The sequence below is a fragment of the Leguminivora glycinivorella genome, chromosome 22 (genome assembly GCF_023078275.1).
Source record: "Leguminivora glycinivorella isolate SPB_JAAS2020 chromosome 22, LegGlyc_1.1, whole genome shotgun sequence".
Taxonomy (NCBI): domain Eukaryota; kingdom Metazoa; phylum Arthropoda; class Insecta; order Lepidoptera; family Tortricidae; genus Leguminivora; species Leguminivora glycinivorella.
The window spans coordinates 2,050,305-2,071,021 of NC_062992.1; positions in this window are offsets into that span (position 1 = coordinate 2,050,305).

Below are 20,717 nucleotides of genomic sequence, written 5' to 3' on the forward strand. Positions count from 1 at the left end.
TAGGATAATGTGAAAACGCACTTACCTACATCACGGGGCTAGCAGTGTTGCAGAACGTATGGTATATTCCAAAGGGTAAGTAAAGTAAGTATTGCAAAACAATAAAAAAAATACAACGCGATTTAGATACCTAGGTATCAAGGAAATGTTATTTGTAAGAGGGGTTAAATAAACTACTTAAACCTATACCCAAGAATAATTCGTTGATATAGATATTATAGCTGTCTCTATAAATCTCCTAAGGCGCATAATATGGAGTGTAGAAAAAACTCCATAAGCTATAGTAACGTATAGTAGCTTTGATAGAAACATTAAGAACCATTCGTTTTGTTATTTGACATTGGGCGAATGAATTGAATACAATATTAGTTACAACGCCATCTGTGAAGCGTGAAATTGTCAATGTCATATTGCCGAAATATTTTTCTTTGGCTGACTGCCGATAGTTGTAGTTTACATTTATGAAGCTAGATGGAGCTTTAGCTGGGCTATTGCTCCGCGGAACGCATTTCGGCGCTTCTATGTGTGCGTGCTTGCGGGGGCTGAGGTAATTGACAAGCGTGGCCTATGAGCTGTCAGTCGCTCCTTTAGTAGCCCCTTAATGGCGTTTTGCCAAATCCGGTCACAGCAAATCTAGAATATTTTAATGACTGGCTCCGGTTATTACGTGCCACAGCCCGGGTACATCAAGCTGTGGCAATTTTCGGCAACATTTTGGCCTCAATTAGAAATTCTAAAGTAAAAAATGGAGCGGTTCCTTCTCGCTCGCGTTGTTCATCAACGTCCACCACTCACACACCTTTGAACGCAGACCTAATAAAAGCCGCTGAAAGGCATATTTTGCAACGGATTCAACTGGATAGCTTTTCCGAAGAGTTCCACTGTATTATCAACTCAAAACCGATTCCTTCAAATAGCCGTCTCACCAAACTATCACCCTCTCTGGGAGAAGATAATTTAATTCACTTGGCTGGAAGGATAAAAGCGGTAGAAGATATTGACCCAGAAACACGATCTCCTATATTACTAGATGGTCGTCACCCGATCGCACGGTTGTTATTACAATTATATCACAGACGAGCAGGGCACGCCAACAATGAATACGTCATTAATGACATAAGACAAAGATTCTGGCTTCTGAGGCTTCGAGATACAGTCAGATCAGTCGCTCATAAATGCTTGTTTTGCAAGATTCGCAAATCGAAGCCTATGAACCCCGCCACTGGAGACCTGCCACCTCAAAGGCTCGCACACCACCAGAGGGCATTCACCTTTACCGGCTTAGATTATTTCGGCCCTGTCAATGTCACAGTGGGTCGCCGCCATGAAAAACGTTATGTAGCCCTTTATACATGTCTCACAACACGGGCATTACACCTGGAATTGGTACACAGCCTTTCATCTGACTCTGCCATAATGAGCTTGAGGCGTTTTATTGCCCGAAGAGGTATCCCTAATACAATTTACTCAGACAACGGGACCGCCTTCGTTGGAGCAGACCGCATCCTACGCCAATTCTACTCAGATGGTATGAAAGAAGAAGCAGCGACTAGAGGAATCAGGTGGAGTTTTATCCCCGCAGCTGCACCTTCGTTTGGAGGATGCTGGGAGCGTTTGGTAAGAACAGTAAAAGTGGCGCTGAAAGCAACGCTTAACGAAAGGTTCCCTAAAGAGGAGACATTGATGACGTTACTAATGGAAGCCGAAGCGATTGCAAATTCTCGCCCACTAACACATGTGTCTACAGACCCAGAGGATCCTACGGCCCTTACGCCTTTCCACTTCCTGATTGGAAGCCCTTCTAATCAAACACTGCCATCTGCCTTAGAAGACCGTGACCTTTTCGGACGCTTGGAGTGGAAAAAGGCAATCAGGTTATCAGACCACTTTTGGAAGCGCTGGGTGCGTGAGGTATTGCCAACAATGCAAACGCGAGTAAACGTAAAGGGAGATCGTGGGCAAGAACTACAAATAGGAGATGTGGTGATAATAGTGGACGAATCACTACCTCGCGGAACATGGCCAAAAGGAAGGATAACGAATATGTTTCCCGGAAAAGATGGCGTAAACAGGGTGGTGGACGTTGCAACCGCTGGGGGTACGTTACGCCGTCCCCTCAAAAAGTTGATTAGAATAACCTAAGACTAAGACTGACATTAGTAAGTAGGTTATTTAAGATTTAGGTTAGTTGGTGCATAGCTGCACGAGGGGCAGGATGTTCCAAACTCTTTGCAGAATTGAAATATGTAGTATAGATTTTTCCTGTCAATTTGGCATATGTTTTTTGTTTAGTTATAAATTGTCATTGATTGTGTTTGGTTTTGTAATCTCATAATATTTATTAAATATACATTTAAAAGGTAAACAGCAGTTATCATTCGTAATTAGTTCCATACAGTCCATCTCCGTCTTTTTCACTATTCTTCTGAGTTTTACGTAGTAACTTAGTTAAATAAAGCGTAGGTATTTGTAGTTTTGTTTTGACTAACTAACTTTTTAATAATCTGTGGTTCAATTGTGGTCTAGGCGACGCGCTAACACCATTTGTCAACATCACAATTTCGCTTTCATTCAACCCGTTAGCTATGGTGCTTAAAGTTGAGCAATTCAGTATGCGCGATTTCATGTATGTACAGAATATTCGATGGAATATACATAAAGAGAATAGCAAAATACCGTCAAGAACAGCCCTCAACGCTACACAGATGTTATAAACCATTGTTTAAGCAAATAGCGATGGCGCCAGCCTCCAACCTAGCCAACGTCACAATCACTTACACATCGCAAGCGTATCGTAGCTAGTTCTCCCTCTCTCTGTAGTGGCGCGACAGAGACAGACTGCGTTTCGAGCGCCATCTAGCATCAGCGATTGCCACTTCAGCTAGGCAGGAGTCCAATGTCTGGTTATGTATCTGGAAAATGCTTAATCATACAGACGCCATATTTCATAGCCCTTGTTACAAGAGAAATTACAAATCTCTCAGTTATTTAGCCCTCTAGTTTAGGCTACTGTGACGTCACGAAGAACACTTCTCGTGGTATTTATAGAAAAGTGTTTTCGTGAATTGCATGTCCTTTGGGATAGAACATAACAGCCGACGAGAACGCCGCACGCATGTTATCGAGGAGTGAGTACCTACCTTATCATTATTTAATTGATTTAGCCTACGCGTAAGTTCCTATGTATGTATGTAATTATGTAAATAGGTTAAGATATACAATTTAAGATTGTTTAAAAAATGAGCGCATCTTGCCATTAAACGTAACAGTTTGGCAAGTTAATTCATGTACAAAATTAGTTTAAGTTGTTTTTTTTTTTTCAAAAAAAAAAAAAAAGACTTATTCTAATTTTGATAAAGTCCTTATCTTATCAAGTTTTGTCAATGACAATAGGCTACTAGACTTATATCGAATTTGTCACAAGAAATAATTGTCTTTTGTAGTATTTAACATAAGAAAGCAATATTCATTACAAGCTTTTATTCAACTTTACTTTTTAGTATTTTAGTGTGCGTCAAAACGTAGAAGCTAAAATTGACCCACTTCCCGATTTCCGATTGAGCTGAAATTTTGGACACATGTAAATCACGTGACAATGCAATATTATGGAATCATGGAGCTGATCTGACGATGGAGCAGAAAGGTGGTCATAGGAACTCTCTCATAAAACGTCGTATCGTCGTAAAAATGTATGTATTTTTAACATAGTAACGTTTCTTCAAAAATGATGCTGCCAGAATTAAATAGCATACCTACTATATAACGAAGGTCTACTACTTTTCAAACCATATGAAAACAAAAGCCAAGCAAAAACATTATAAAAGACTAATATTTGCAAGTCACACACGGTCCGGCGACGTAACGAATAGATATAGTTATTTTAGCACTAGCTAGAATTCCGCCCTAGCTCACTGAGTTGATACCTATAGTAAACCTAATTTTATAGAAGGAGAGAAACGTTTTTTATGTCCCTCCAGCGAAGCGGCACCTATAGACAAAAGATTTTACGAGCGTGCGATAAAAAGAGATGAATCCACCAACAATAATAAACTGGTGGAGTATGAAACCAGAGTGAAAAAAACTAGAGTTTTCCTTTGGTTTTTGTTTACTTAAAAACCGAAACATAACCTAATGTACCTTAAATCTTTATATATTTTTATCGTTCCAACGCACGAAGTTGTAGTAGTAGAATTATTAATACTTTATTGAACGAAAGTCTATGCCTAGGGGCCGAGCGGGTCAGATTTTGTGTTGAAGTCGTTACTTGCCTGTGATTTTAAATATGTCTCAGGCCATTGAGTATTCACAATTTTTGTGTTGTTGCAATTTAATATCATGTAGCAAGGCATTTTTAATGTTTGTTGACTTCAACTTACAAAAATTGACGCCCGAAAGCTGCAAGCTGCTATTACAGACGGACAACTCAGTGGATTTTACTGAGTTCATTTGACACGCTAAGTAGATACGTTTACTTGATCTATGGTGTATATGCCATCTGTGGTTTTTTCTTTTAATTCTCTAACTATGTATATCGCGATCTTCGACAATTTTACAGACGTATACAGTAGTTTATAGTCACTAAGTATTTAAAAACTCTAGGAACTTTCCATTGTGCTTAAGAACCAAGTATTTAAATTAGTTTTTTATCATGCAGAAACGTCTGCGAGCGATATTACATATTTTTAAATTAAAGGAAAAATGGAAAAATTCACACCTATGGCAGGACTCGAACCTGCGACCTCTGGCCTTGCCGGGGCCATCACGCTTTCAACTGCGCCACGGAGGCCTGCTGGATGTATGCGAATTTATCCATCCCTTCCCTCAATTCTCAACCTGCCGGAGGTGTGAATTTTTAAATTTTTCCTCTAATTTAAAAATAACCAAGTACTTATTTGTTGTCTGACTGTTACTGGCAGCTGTTTTATGATATCATCTGAAAGACTTCTTTCCTAGCTTATTTTTCACAACTAATGGATGTCAGTAATAGCTTTATCGGGAGGCGGTCTAAAACAAATATCGGAAGAAATATCGCAAACATCAAAAACTACTTAGCAATAAAATCCATCTGTGTAACAATTGAAATCCATCCGTTGTATTATTTCACAACTTTTTCACAAACTGTGATATGAAAAAAGTTTAGATGTTGACATTTTTCAACCACTTATAAAATGTAAGTTTACTAAGCGACGAAATGTTGCCAGCTTCCTTGGTACAATGCCTCAATGGCTTATTTATGACTCAAACTAGCTATGAAGTTTCATTCTATACTAGGTCTTCCGTTTTATTTGTAAATTATTATTCTAGTTATTAAAAGTATACTTGCCTGTGTGGTGACGGGTTACGAATTTCACCACCCCCTTTCTTCCCGTGGGTGTCGTAGAAGGCGACTATGGGATATCGGTCAAATTGTGGTGTAGGCGAGAGGCTGGCAACCTGTCACTGCAATGCCACAGTTTCGTTTTCTTTTAACCCCTTATTTGCCAAGAGTGGCCCTGAAGCTTTAGTAGTTTCATGTGCTCTGCCTACCCCTTTATGGGATACAGGTGTGATTGTATGTATGTGTTGTATGTATGTATGTATGTACTTGCAAGATTGCTCGTTTTAAATGCATACCTAGTGTACCTACCTTGATCATATGTTTATGTGTGCATGTGTTTGTTATTTTTAATGAAAAATAGGTATGGATATTGAGAAATAAATAAATCTAAATCTGAATCTATGTAGGCATATGGCTCAGGAACAAATATCTGTTCTTACCACACAAATAAATTACTTCACCGGGATTCGAACCCAGGACCATCGTAGAACCAGGCATGGTACCTACCAACAACGCCAAACGGTTGTCAAAACCTTTATTAGTGTATAACATTAGTAGATTACAAAATAACACAGTTATTTCTGCAGCAATTAACTTAATTAGGTAATTATACGCCGATCTGGACTGTATCCTGTTTACGGCTGTGAAACACAATCTGACTGCCCCCGGACATAATTATCTGAAAGGTACATGTTGATTCCGAAAATGGGCCCCGTAGCCAAATGGCATTTCTGCGACGCGAAACGCTACCGAAACGCCGCAGAAATGTAGTCTGGCTCTGTCGCGCCAATACGCAAGAGCGATAGAGATAGCTACGACGACCAGTCTGGCCTAGCGTGTAGTGTCCCGGCCTGCTACGCCGCGGTCCGGGTTCGAATCCCGGTAAGGGCATTTATTTGTGTGATGAGCACAGATATTTGTTCCTGAGTCGTGGATGTTTTCTATGTATATAAGTATTTGTATATTATATAATATATCGTTGTCTGAGTACCCACAACACAAGCCATCTTGAGCTTACCGTGGGATTCAGTCAATCTGTGTAAGACTGTCCTATAATATTTATTTATTTAGCTACGAAAAAGATAATCGTGAGGGTTTCGTGAGCGTTTGTGCATTCGGCTACGCACACAGATATTCAATAGAATAAACTCACCGGAGGATTTTTTATGTTTGACTAAGGCCTGCAATACACATGCCTGTGTGCTTAGCCGAATTCGCTTTCGTATCTATATCACTTTGCGTATTGGCGGGACAGCGTCAGACTACCACAGACTACCTTTCTGCGGCGTTTTGATTTCGTTTCGCGTCGCAGAAACGCTATTACGGCTACGGGGCCTGGTGCCGTAGTCGAATGGCATTTCTCCGACGCCAAACGAAAGCGATACGCCGCTGGCTCTGTCGCGCCAATACGCAAGCGCGATAGAGATAGATATCTACTAGCGCTTCGTTTCGTGAGCGTTTCGTGAGCGATTGTGCCATTCGGCTAGCCACCCTGGTGCCGTAGTCGAATGGCATTTCTGAGACGCGAAACGAAAACGAAACGCCGTGAAAGGTAGTCTGGCTCTCTTGCGCCAATACGCAAGAGCGATAGAGATAAATATCTACGAGCGTTTTCTTTCGTGAGCGATTCGTGGGCGTTTGTGCCATTCGGCTACGAACCCTGTAGCTTGTACAACAGGCATGCCAACCGCGTAGAACATTACTAGAAAATGGACTAGCATGCAAGTATTTTGTACGTGGCTAGCATGTCAGTTGTGCAAGCTACAGGCATGTGTATCACAGGCTTAAAGTATGTAGCTTAAAGTATATACGAATCACCTGGATGGTAAGCGAGGGGAAAGAAAGAAGAAAATTTCCTAAAACACACAGTGCGTGACCATTTAGGGATTTTTTACCTGAATCCAATCGTTGTTGTTTGAAAAGTACTCATTATAAATCAGTAGTTTAGTTGTGTGAGACAGAAATATTCTAGAAAAATACACAAAAAGAGAAATAAGATGCAGTATGTTAAATAAAAAACGACGGGCCCCTCCAGTGGTGAAGATCGGGCTCGAACCAACGTCTTTAGCAATCTGAGCTAACACCATAAACCCCTAGGCCACTCCGTCACCGCACACATAAATCTTGATGATTTTTATGTGTTGCTGAGCAATTCCCGAATAGTTTGTACATTTGGATCATGTCTCCGATTTTGATAAAAATTGGTAGGCTGATGGAGTCCATGATGCTGAGCAAAATCCACTAGGTTCCCCAAAATGTCCTAGGTTGTTTATATGAACTTTCCTTTTTTGTTACCGAAAATGTATAGAAATCTGGTAACAAAAAAGGAAGATTTCATACAAACAACCTAGGACATTTTGGGAAACCTAGTGGGTCTTGCTCAGCATCATGGACTCCATCAGACTACCAATTTTTATCAAAATCGGAGACATGATCCCAATGTACTAAATATTCGGGAATTGTTGTGCTAAAGATGTTTGTTCGAATCCCGCTTATATGTAGGCTGGTTTTAGTGAACGCGGACCGTACGCGCGGAGCGATCTGTACCGGACTAATGTGTATGAAGTTCAGCATGGGTGGCATGGTCGCGCGATAGATGATAAAATATCAGGCCGTCCCTATCGCACTACTAGTAAGTGCGATAGGGACGGCCAGATGTTTTATCATTTATCGCGCGACCATAATTGCCTGCCAGAGAGCGTTTTAGAGTGGCGTGGCCGGATCCGGACGACAACATCAACTTCATACGAATTAGTCGTCCGCGTGACACTAAAACCAGCCACCCCACCATATTTTGATTTATTTCCAAAGTTGCGGACTTTCATGACCTTTAACTACAAGTGCCACTTACCTCTGCAGTAGGCCGGTAAGCCCCTTTTCCCTTCCCATGGTCCGGAGAGTGCCGTAGATTCTTAGAGTCAATTTGCACGTTCGTCTGCATTTTGCACTTTTACACACACTGCATTATAATATTTGCGTTTAGTAGACTGTCTGATGAGGCTTTTAACACATTTTTACTCAAATTCATGGATAATTATCACTGTTTTAACACTGACACTTTTGATAAGTGACTAATAGTCTGATGTTGACTTCTATTAAATATTTTATAATTTTAAATGGCTCATTTAAGTCTACCTAAAGATTCACTTTAGCGTCATCATTGTCACTTAAATTATTTATCAATTGAATGATCACTTTATTTTAACTAATGCGATATTGATGATTCTATTTGCATTTTCACAGTCCGCTGACCAGTTGTTATTTCTACCTGAAACAATACAAACAAAACTGTAAAATGTGTTTAACTTAACAAAACCGTAACGCAATAATGTTTCAATATCCATACTAATATTATAAATGGGATAGTGTGTGTGTCTGTTTGTTTGTCCGTCCTTCACGGCAAAACGGAACCACGAATTGTCGTGATTTTTTCAGTGGAGATAGTTGAAGGGATGGAGAGTGACATAGGCTACTTTTTGTCTCTTTCTAACGCGAGCGAAGCCGCGGGTAAAAGCTAGTTTTATATAATTGGTTTTGATACACAGACAACCTATACCTACATAACTCCGTAAGTCTTATGAATATAATGTTTACCAAAAGTACTTATTTACTTTTTACATACCGAAAATAACCTATTTTTATATACAATTTTACTGGCACTATATAAGTTGTATTTCGTTTTTTCAACAACAATATCGCATAAGCACAGAAATATACATTAAATAAATTCAAAGTTTACATCATATTTGCTGTCAAATCCATGTCAAATCGCCGAGAAAAGTGACAAGAAGAACGACAAGGCGATATCTTTTTTATGGGATACCCCCATTTGCCAGAATTTCATTTGCCATAATTTTATTTGCCATCCTATTCAACAATCATAATATTGTTTCTCATAACATCTTATGCCATAATCATTGTTTACTATATTAATCTAGTGCCAGAAACTTTGTTTCCCATAAAGTCAGTTTCCATAATGTCATTTGTCAGAATCATCGAAATCCGTAATTACCACATTCCATACCATCATTTCTCATACAAATTAGCGTCCAGAAAAGTCAATTTCCATAATGTGCTTTGGCAGAACCGAAAACTACTATAATAGGTACTAGAAGGACTAGAGAATGAAACTGCTATCAGAAAGTAGGTTAGGTTAGGTTAGAACTGTGACCCCCTGGAAAATGAAACTGCTATCAGAAAGTAGGTTAGGTTAGGTTAGAACTGTGAACCTCTGGAAAAGGAAACTGCTTGAAAAGTAGGTTAGGTTAGGTTAGAACTGTGGCCCCCCGGAAAATGAAAATACTATCAGACAGTAGGTTAGGTTAGGTTAGAACTGCGACCCCCTGGAAAATGAAACTGCTATCAGAAAGTAGGTTAGGTTAGGTTAGAACTGTGACCCCCTGGAGAATCAAACTGCTGGAATAGTAGGTTAGGTTAGGTTAGAACTGTGACCCCTGGAAAATGAAACTGCTATCAGAAAGTAGGTTAGGTTAGGTAATAATATGGGCAACAATTAATATGGCAATAATTGCTTATGGCGTTTGAATATTCTATGAAACCATATTATTGCACTTAATAATATGGCTAACAAATAGTATGGCATTGTATGATTATGGAAGGTAATATTCGGATAAACAACGAGTATGTCATATGATTTTTATGGTAAACAAATCATTCGGGCAAATGAAATTCAGGCAAGTTAGATTCGGGCAAATGAATATTATGTTAAATGACTGTCGGGCAAACAATAGACAACCCTTTTTTATCACCAACCACCACCATAAAGGTTTGTTATGTTAGGCCTGATTTAGACGGCTTGCGAACTCGCATTCGATTTTACTTACATTTCGGGCTGTTGGTTACATATAATTTTGCACAGCCATCAAATACCGCAATGTAATAAAACTCGTATGCGAGTTCTCGTACCGTCTAAATTGGCCCTTAGACAGACATCTTTGTTATACTCTGGCATACTTGCTGTATAACTAGAAAATGCAAAAAAATGTAGACGCGGAGATTTTTAACACCCACAAAAAAAAACAGTACACATGGTATGGTGGTATTATACTCATATCGCACTATGCACCAACATCATCATCATCCTCCTTGCGTTATCCCGGCATTTGTCACGGCTCATGAGAGCCTGGGGTCCGCTTTGACAACTAATCCCAAGATTTGACGTAGGCACTAGTTTTACTAACCTTCCAACCCGAAGGGTAACTAGGCCTTATTGGAATTAGTCCGATTTCCTCACGATGTTTTTCTTCACCGAAAAGCGACTGGCAAATATCAAATGACATTTCACACATAAATTTCGAAAAACTCATTGGTACGAGCCGGGGTTTGAACCCGCGACCTCCGGATCGTAAGTCGCACGCTCTTATCGCTAAGCCACCAGCGCTTATTATTCTTATTACATGCTTAGAAGAAACTTTAAAGGGCACATTTTGTGTGCTGTAAAACGTCGTACGATACACGTACGAAGAGAAAATTCGTGTCGATTTAAAACACTCCCTTCCGTCGTGTTTTAATTTCCTATCCCCACTCGTTCCGTACTCCCTCTTTTCCGCACATGTATCGTAATATTCGTAATTTTAATGTACTATTCTACTGACAAAGTATATATGTGTGCTAGAGTATTTGTGTTTGAATTTAAAAACTACCATCATATGCTCTTTTACAGCTTATTTCTTGACTAAATAAGTCGAGTCGGTTCAAAGTTTGTGCAACTAATAAAGTTGATTAGAGCAACCTGTTGCTAGAGAAAATATCAATTTACTTGGCTACAAGAGAAGCACGTAGCCCAAGTAAACACATAGGATCTTGTCTTATTTACTAACTACTTACTACTAATAGTTATTTGTTATACAAGGGGGCAAAGTTGTTTTTTAACACACGAGAAGTAAAATACATTTGCACCCGAGTGTAACACAAAACTTTTCCCCTCACTATAGCGAGGAAACTATAACGCAAAAAATGCGTTTATCACTGCTTCCAGTAGTTCCACAGGTGGTAAATCATCTTTATTACTAGATTCACCTACTTTTATCAATTTTAAAGCAGTTAATTTGACTTTATTCAAGGTCAAATTACTTTACCCACTAGTGGATAAAATGCGTTTTTACCCGCTGGTATTAAAGGACAAAACACGTGTTTCCGAGCTAGTGAGGGGAAAAGAAACTTGTGTACTTAATCCACATTGTGCAAAACATTTTATACTATTGGATGTACCTGTGCGTCTACTTTAGGTACTTGAGAACTTTTGGTATTTTAAAAGTGCTTAAGTTCTTTATAACCTAACCGAAGACAATATTATTTACGCCAGTAAAAAATCTTAAAAAGTGGATGGACAAAAAAAATGTTTACTTAGTCATAAAATCTGTTCCCGAAGTTCAGAATCTTGGCCTGTAGGAGAACATCTACAGAACTAATTATTAATTTGTTCCGTCTATTGTCCTTTGAGTCGTCGGAACCCGAACCCTCCTTGGAACTTGTACACTTTTTTTGCTGCGTACTTAACACAGCAAAAGGGAGTTTACAAGTTTCTAACCGCTTTCCATCAGGCGGACCATAGGGCCTGGCCACATGGGCGCGTTGCGGCGACGCACCGCAAAAATTCTGCGTTGCGTTGCCGCGCCGCCAGTTTTTGCGGCAGGAAATCTGCGGCGCGGCACCGCGACGCAAGAACTCGCGGTGCGTCGACGCACCGCCAAAACTCGCGGCGCGGCACCGCAACGCAGAATTTTTGCGGCGCGTCACCGCGCCGCCAAAACTGGCGGTGCGTCGCCGCGCCTCGATAACTATACACAGTGCAGAACTTCACGATCAGTCTTTATCCAGACATGGATCCCATTACGCGCATTCTGCTCTTGCTCGTATTACGGAGGCGCTTAAAAAAAAAGGAGACGAAAAGAAGGTGCTGGGTCAACCCATATATATATAAAATGAATAATGACGGAACTCATTTTGAAAGGAAATATGCGGCATTAAAGACAAGTGAAGTGAAGTTCAAAGAATATTTCAGAATGACAATAGTAAGTTTCGAAGAACTGGTCTTTAAAATCTCACCTCGAATAAAAAAACAATATATATTTAGAAAACCTGTCGGACCTCTGGAGATGCTGGGATTAACTAAATATGCCGAATACCGAATATTTACCGAATATTCGGCCCATCTCTAATGTGGACGAAGGACGAAAGGACAGCCTTATAGACAGCAGGCAGGCAATTATGGTCGCGCGATAAATGATAAAAATATCAGGCCGTCCCTATCGCACTATTTGTAAGTGCGATAGGGACTAGGACGGCCCGATGTTTTATCATTTATCGCGCGACCATGATTGCCCTGCAACTTCTTATTGCTATCGGTGTCGAGTACTTATCCAAGTTAGGTATCTATTTTAAATATGACGGTGTAATTGTGTGCAGTACAGTACCTACAAAAAAAATGGTACAGAAATTAAAAATAATTACAATACGCTGAACCAAAATAATAATATTACTTACAATACTATATATCATATCATTTTCCTCAGAGCACTTTTCCTGTCTTTGTGTACGGTTGGCAACCCTACGGCCGTTTTCACATTATCCGATCCGATATCGGATATAGGAAGGATGTAAAATGTAAGATTTATGCGCTTCCAGGTTTTTATTTATGTATTTAATAGATCATTATTACTAAAAAACGATATAAAACGCAAAAATTGCGGATTTAATGCAGATGGCACTCTCCTAGAACAGTTTTTGTCCGAGGCACCACCGAACTGCCGATATCGGCAGGACGCTTCCGACATTTTTGGCATGCCGGACCCCCCGCCAGCTGTCGGCCGATAATATTTGTGTGTGTGCGTATATAATGTAGGTATACGTTTGTAGTGTAGTGTGCGTGACAAAAATGGCGTCTATTAAACAGCTGCTGTTAATGATGAATTTCTGTTGAAAACAAATTCATCGGTCCGAATTGCGGATACTAATTTTTTCATCTTTTAGTAGATAATGTAGATATAGTTAAATGTAAAATTATAAGTATTTATTTTACTTGCCGCTCTTGAGTATTTTTATGCTCGTTATTTTAATTTTACAATAAAATATTTGAAATATAGTGCTTATAATTATTAAATATAAAACTTTTTAAAAATATTTTTTGATGCAAAATCATACTTCATTGATTTGGAACAATGCGTTTTATCGGACCGACATCCGACACTATCGGAAGCGTTTACCGGATGTAGGATGTCGGTCCGACACCCGATATCGGATCGGATAATGTGAAAACGGCCTACGTGCGTTTTCACATTATCCGATCTGATATCGGATGTAGGACCGATATCCCATACATTACAGGCGCCATCTTGTATTTTTTCCATTGAAATCCTTATGACATCCGATATCGGATCGGATAATGTGAAAACGGCCTAACGGAATTTAATTACTAACAAAAATAATTGATTAGTCTATAATTTGGATGTTTAGATTATTGCAATACATTAAGACGCTACAGGAGCGAAAATGCTAAAATGGAAAGGAGTCCCTTTTCAATTTGGGAATTTTAGTTAAATATACTAGTTTTATTAACTAGATTTATCGAAAAAAAAATTTCCATTAAGAACAACTCAGTTAAAAGATATTGCGAAAAAATCTTTGAAATCGAGGTTCCGCTCTCTTTTCCTCCTTCAAAACTTATTTAAACGGAACGAAATTTGAGAATCTGAATAATTTAAAATGAAATAATCTGTGTCGGACCGTTTAGATTTTTTGGACAATTGTTACCGATCTTGAGTATCCCTTTTTCGAGCCATATTGAAAAATGCCGTTTTTAGAAATTTTGATTGGATCTAGCATTTTTTTAAATAAGAATAGCAAAAAATATCAAAACGGTCCGACTCAGAAAAAAAAATAATAATCTGTGTCGAAAAAATCATTGCTCTATCTTCAAAAACCAAGGAGGAAATAGTCTAGAGCGTTTGTATGGAGAACTGACCTGTATCGTATCGTCTTAAGGTGGCTCGCTTTCCATACAAAAAACATCTACCATTTATTTAGTCACCGCACACTACAACTAAATAAAAATATGCGCATACATCTACTATACATTATCCGTCGTCGCGGTAGTGAATGAAATACATTGTTTCATACAGAAATCATGGACAAATCCTTGTGAATTTTTTATTAATTTTAGGTAAATGTGCGTGCCAAATTTTGTGTACAGACACAGAGCCGTCATATTTCGCGCATTTTTATTTGACATTGTCATCAGTGACATTTGGCTCTTGACAAGTAATTATTTAAAGATATTGGTTTAGTTAACTCAAGCAGACTCAGAAATAATGACGCATTTTGTCAACAAAGATACATATCGTGTATTTCGACACTGCTAATGTAAATCGAAATGCCGTCTCGGTCAAACGACTGACTATGATGCAGAAGATCGTGGGTTCGAATCCGAAGTTTTTTTTAATCATTTGAACTTTTATGGATTTATTAAGTATTTTTTATTTTTTTAATGGAATATTTGACTATTACTATATTGCTTTCCTATTTTTTATTTTCATACAAAAATACAATACAATCCTTTATTATGCCTTTGTTGATAAAATAAAATATTACACGTCTGGTATAATACATTATACATAGGTCATAGTGTGGGCATAGTATTAGTAAAGTATTGCATTTACTGAGCTGGTTGACCTATGTTATTGTTGTGTGAATGTTTTTCTTCAACAACTAAATGGTTATATACAAGAATATGGGTAGCTTTTGTACATTGTAATTTTTCCTCAGTCACCCGTTGACCACGAACGCTGTAAAGTGTTTGAAACATCGGGATGAATTTTAAACTCATTATACGCGATTTAATCCGTTTTCATAGTTTTTATTTCATAAGTAACTATCGCGGTAACTGAAGACAATATTAACTAAATGGTTACAAATAATAATTATCATCAATATAATCTGGTCCAGGCAGGTAATTATGGTCGTGCGATAAATGATAAAACATCTGGCCGTCCCTATAATCGCGACAGGGACGGCCTGATATTTTATCGTCTATCGCGCGACCATGCTACCCGTGCTGTACTAGCTTTTTCCCGCGGCTTCGCTTGCGTTAGAAAGAGACAAAAGTAGCATATGTCACTCTCCATCCCTTCAACTATCTCCACTTAAAAAACATGTCAATCCGTCGCTCCGTTTGGCCGTGAAAGACGGACAAACAAACAAACACACATTATCTTTGGTGAAACAACGAATTCTTCCACTTCAGATTATAGAGTAACCAGCTTTTCCCATTTATAATAAACTAGCTTTTGACCGCGGCTTCGCTCACGTAAGAAAGAAACAAAAAGTAGCCTATGTCACTCTCCATCCCTTCAACTAAATCCCCTTAAATAATCACGTCAATTCGTCGCTCCGGTTTTGCCGTGAAAGACGGACAAACAAACAGACACACACCCTTTCCCATTTGTAATATTAGTATGGATTTGACATTATTATTTATATTTAATTAATTATATATGTATAGCCCAATTTCGTCGGGAACAGCGTGTTATGTAATGGCGTCGTTGGTGTACAGTCGTCCGTCACGCCGTGAAGGTGCGTTCGATTCCCAGGATTCTATTAACTTTTTGTATTTTTTTGGATATAAATTTCGTATTTTTTATTGACCGAGCAAGAATGGAGAGCCGAAGGTATCAATTTTATCTTAGAGAACCTATTGATATTTTTATTGTCATTTTGATTTTCTATTTATTAAGTTGAGATATAAAACACAACTTTTAATACCCTCGCTAAATATAATAATTATTTTATCGAAATTACTCCTTAGATAAAAAAAGTCCACTTGAGTTTTTAAAGCATTACGTTACTCAGTTAACTATTGCATTTTCATTTACTAATTTAAGATTTCAAAAGCGATTTGAATACCCTTGCTCCATCGAAAATAAACAATTAGAAAAAAAAATCATTCGAATCGTAGTTTAGAAACTAAAATTTATCTATACTTTTTTGGAATTTTTAAAAATATCAGATTAGGATAATTATGTTAGAAATTCTGAGTTCGACGAACCCAATAGTTATTTGTTATACAAGGGGGCAAAGTTGTATTTTAACGCCGAGTGTGGAATTGAAAAACGAGCAAGTGAAAGGATTCTATAGTTGAACCACGAGCGAAGCGAGTGGTTCGAGAATAGAATCCTGAACTTGCGAGTTTTTAACACACGAGAAGTAAAATACATTTGCACCCGAGTGTAACACAAAACTTTTCCCCTCACTATAGCGAGGAAACTACAACGCATAAAATGCGTTTTTCAGTGCTTCCAGTAGTTCCACAGGTGGTAAATCATTTTTATTACTAGATTCACCTACTTTTATCAACTTTAAATCAGTTAATTTGACTTTATTCAAGGTCAAATTACTTTACCCACTAGTGGATAAAATGCGTTTTTACCCTCTGGTATTAAAGGACAAAACACGTGTTTCCGAGCTAGTGAGGGGAAAAAATTATAACCATGTAAGAGAATAGGTTTTTAATCTTTTTTGTGGAAAACGCTCAGTAACTACTGTACGAGTACATATACATTTATGTATAATAATAAAACAAAAAATAGTGTCTCATAGTGTTGTGTTCCTGCCGGTGAGTAAGGCTGCCAGAGCTCAACGAGGGTGTGGGGTGCTGACGACGGGAGGACTTACGGAACTAATTTGTTCCGTCTATTGTCCTTTGAGTCGTCGGCAACCCAAACCCTCCTTTGAACTTGTACACTCCTTTTTTCTGTGCACACGCAGCAAAGGGGAGTGTACAAGTTACTAATGGGGCGGCAACGCGCATGCGACACTCTTTGAGTTGCAGGCGTCCATAGGTTACGGTGACCGCTTTCCATTAGGCGGACCGTATGCTTATTTGCCACCGACGTAGTATTAAAAAAAAAAGAGAAAAAGTCCTGGATTCGAACCCAGTACTTCCATGCAAATCATGCGATGGCACGTATTTACCGCAAGGCTATTTAAACAAGCTGTCGCCGCGTGAAATTATCGACTAGAAGGAATACAAAAACACTGTTTGTATGTGTGAGTGGTACTTAGAAATAGTATAAAATAGTAAATTTATCTACATTAAGGGCCACTTGCACCAACGAAAATTGAGAGTTAACCCGAGGGTTAACCCACCATTTTATATGGAATTTGACAGATGACAGCCCACTAACCCTGAGTTAAGTGGTTGGTGCAAGTGGGCCTAAGGGGATTAACGTTACAATGAGAAGTTGAATGTTTGTTGTAATACGTCAATTTTAATATTAAATGTTCGCGAAGCATAATTGAAAGTATATAAATGCCTGTACGACTCCACAAAAAAAATAAGACTGGTAATTTGAAGATTAACGCCATCTAACGCAGCCTGAGCTTCGGGTAACCTAAGCGAGCCACCTTAAGAAATCTGATTTCAAAGGTTTAGGTAGGAAATCTAATCATCAATATTATTGCAATGTAAAATTATTTTTTTCTTTTTTCTCCGTGTTTTCCAACGCGCTTATTTTTAGGAAGTGGTTTTTTTTTCATGGTTTGTTTAAGGTACACACCGACATGTTGTAAACATTTTTTAGTTTTTCGCAAGTTAGTCGTTAACGGTGGTCTACAGCTAAAATTGATCTACGACAGAAATGATCTGTACATATTAAAGTAAGTAGGGAAGAAAACCGCCATGCTGAAGTGTATTTGTGCATGCCACGTCTGGTCTGTCGCATGCATGGTGAGACGACTTGGGCGCCTTTATGAGTGACTGCATGGCCGGAAAAATAACACCAGAGGGAGTTGAGGAAATCAAGGGGAGAGGCCTTTGCCCAGCAGTAGGGCACTATAACGGGCTAATTAAAAAAATCTGTACCAGTTTAATTTTAATCTATTTTTAAGAAAATTTCCTACTACTTAAAATGTAGATTCTAGCGAAAAAACGTACCTAGGTTTTTCCAGTTGAACATTATTTTTAGCTGCAAGCCACTATTTACGATTTAGCCGATTTAAATAAAACTTGCCTACTAAATTATCCATTTGCATATTGATCGTAGTGAAAACGCGTACGAAAACGACGTACGTTTTTCTGTTTTACTTTTTTAAAGGCACAGGTCACACGTTTTTCATCAAATTTATATCGTAACGTTTTAGTTTTTTGGCTAATTGTTACCAATCTTGAGTATCACTTTTTTTGCGCCATAATGAAAAAGGCAGTTTTTGGAAATTTTTGATTGACTCGAGCGTCTTTAAAAATATCAAAACGTTCCAACACAGATAAGATTAATAATTAATAACAATCTGACTGGGAACAAATCAAATTATTTTATTGAATATATTTTTGATTTGTTATTTAATAACCTAACAATAAAATTAAAATTTTGAAAAAACTCCCGACCGCGACATAGTGGACCGATTTTCATGAAAGTTGAAACATGGCTAAGAACACTCCCGACTAACTCAGCTTTCAGACAAAAAAACTAAATTTAAATCGGTTCATCCGTTCGGGAACTACGATGCCACAGACACACACACACACACACACACAGACAGACAAACAGACAAATAGACAGACACACACGTCAAACTTATAACACCCCTTCGTTTTTGCGTCGGGGGTTAAAAATAGTCTTTCGCTATATCGTAATGCTGCAAATGGATTCATATAGGAGGTGCAAGCACTAATTGTTGCCTTGGGCCTTGTCGTTTTTTCTTTCGTGTATGATGTCTATTTCAATTTATAGAATAATCTGTGTTGAGAAAATCAGTCTACCTTCAAAAACCAGGGAGCAAATAGTCGAGAGCGTTGGTATGGAAATTGAACAGTCCTGTATCGTCTTAAAAATATAATCGATCGTCGATTTAGCCCTGCTCTCCAGCTGCCAGCTTGCGGACTTGAGGTTGACTATGATAAGAGAAGCATCGTAGCAGGTTGCCTCAAGGGCCTACTCCAAAATCCTGCCAGATTTCCGTCCATAGTCCATAATAGTGCGTAATTTTATTTTCACGAATTTATCGGATTCGGTTCGGACGTAGTTCGAAAGCGCTCTATTTTTAACGTAGGTACCTACCGTCATATTCAGATAGAACGAATATTTTCTTTACCTATGTATTTACAAATTGTCAAATCTTTTGGGAATTACATAAAAGTCATAAAATTATTTATATAATTAAATTTTGAAAAAACCCCCGACCCCGACATAGTGGACCGATTTTCATGAAACATTGCTAAGAACACTCCCGACTAACTCAGCTTTCAGACAAAAAAAATCAATCTAAATCGGTTCATCCGTTTGGGAGCTACGATTCCACAGACAGACACAGACACAGACAGACAGACAGACAGACAGACAGACAGACAGACAGACAGACAGACAGACAGACAGACACGTCAAACTTATAACACCCCTTCGTTTTTTGCGTCGGGGGTTAAAAATGTTATTATTTAAATCTACCCATCGATGTACCCATTGCGGAAATATAAATTAGAGAGGCACTCCATTGTTAATAAACCCTTAATTGCATGATTTTACTTTTTTTAACAATTTACAGATATATGACACAATGGTGGTATATATGCTGAGCACTGGAAAAATAATGAAAAAAATCTATCACCATTTTTTTAATATGAAACAACGTAACTAAAAAAGATGACTTTTAATAGCATATTGAAAAATTCGAATATTGCTTAGTATTTTATCGTGAAAAGCTGTACTATATCTACTATTGATTCAATTTTCGTGATGCTTGGAAAAAAATCCATCACCAAGTAAAGAAGGGTTAAATATAAACGACACGAAGTTTAATTCGAACACAACAGTTCACAATTGCGAGCAGCGGCAACGCACCGCCAGTTTTGGCGGCGCGGCGACGCGCCGCAAAAATTCTGCGTTGCGGTGCCGCGCCGCGAGTTTTGGCGGTGCGTCGACGCACCGCGAGTTCTTGCGTTGCGGTGCCGCGCCGCAGATTTCCTGCCGCAAAAACTGGCGGCGCGGCAACGCAACGCAGAATTTTTGCGGTGCGTCGCCGCAACGCGCCCATGTGGCCAGGCCCATATGCTTGTTTGCGACCAACGTAGTATAAAAAATAAAACATCCGGATATACAAAGGCAAATTGCCCGAGTTAACCCTACGCTAATGAGTCGGTCAATGTGTAACTAAATATGTAGATACGAGTATGTATTACATATTTTAATAAATATGAAAGTTAAATACAAAACCACATCAAAGCATCCGTAATTACTGTGAAAATGCACACAATTTAAGAGCACTGAACTGTAAAAGGGTGGAGACTATTTGATCCTTGATTATAATTATTAAAATTGGTGGCATCCTCTGTAGTGTAATCATATTGTTATATATTTATTACATGTTATGCAAACTAATGTCAATTACAGTG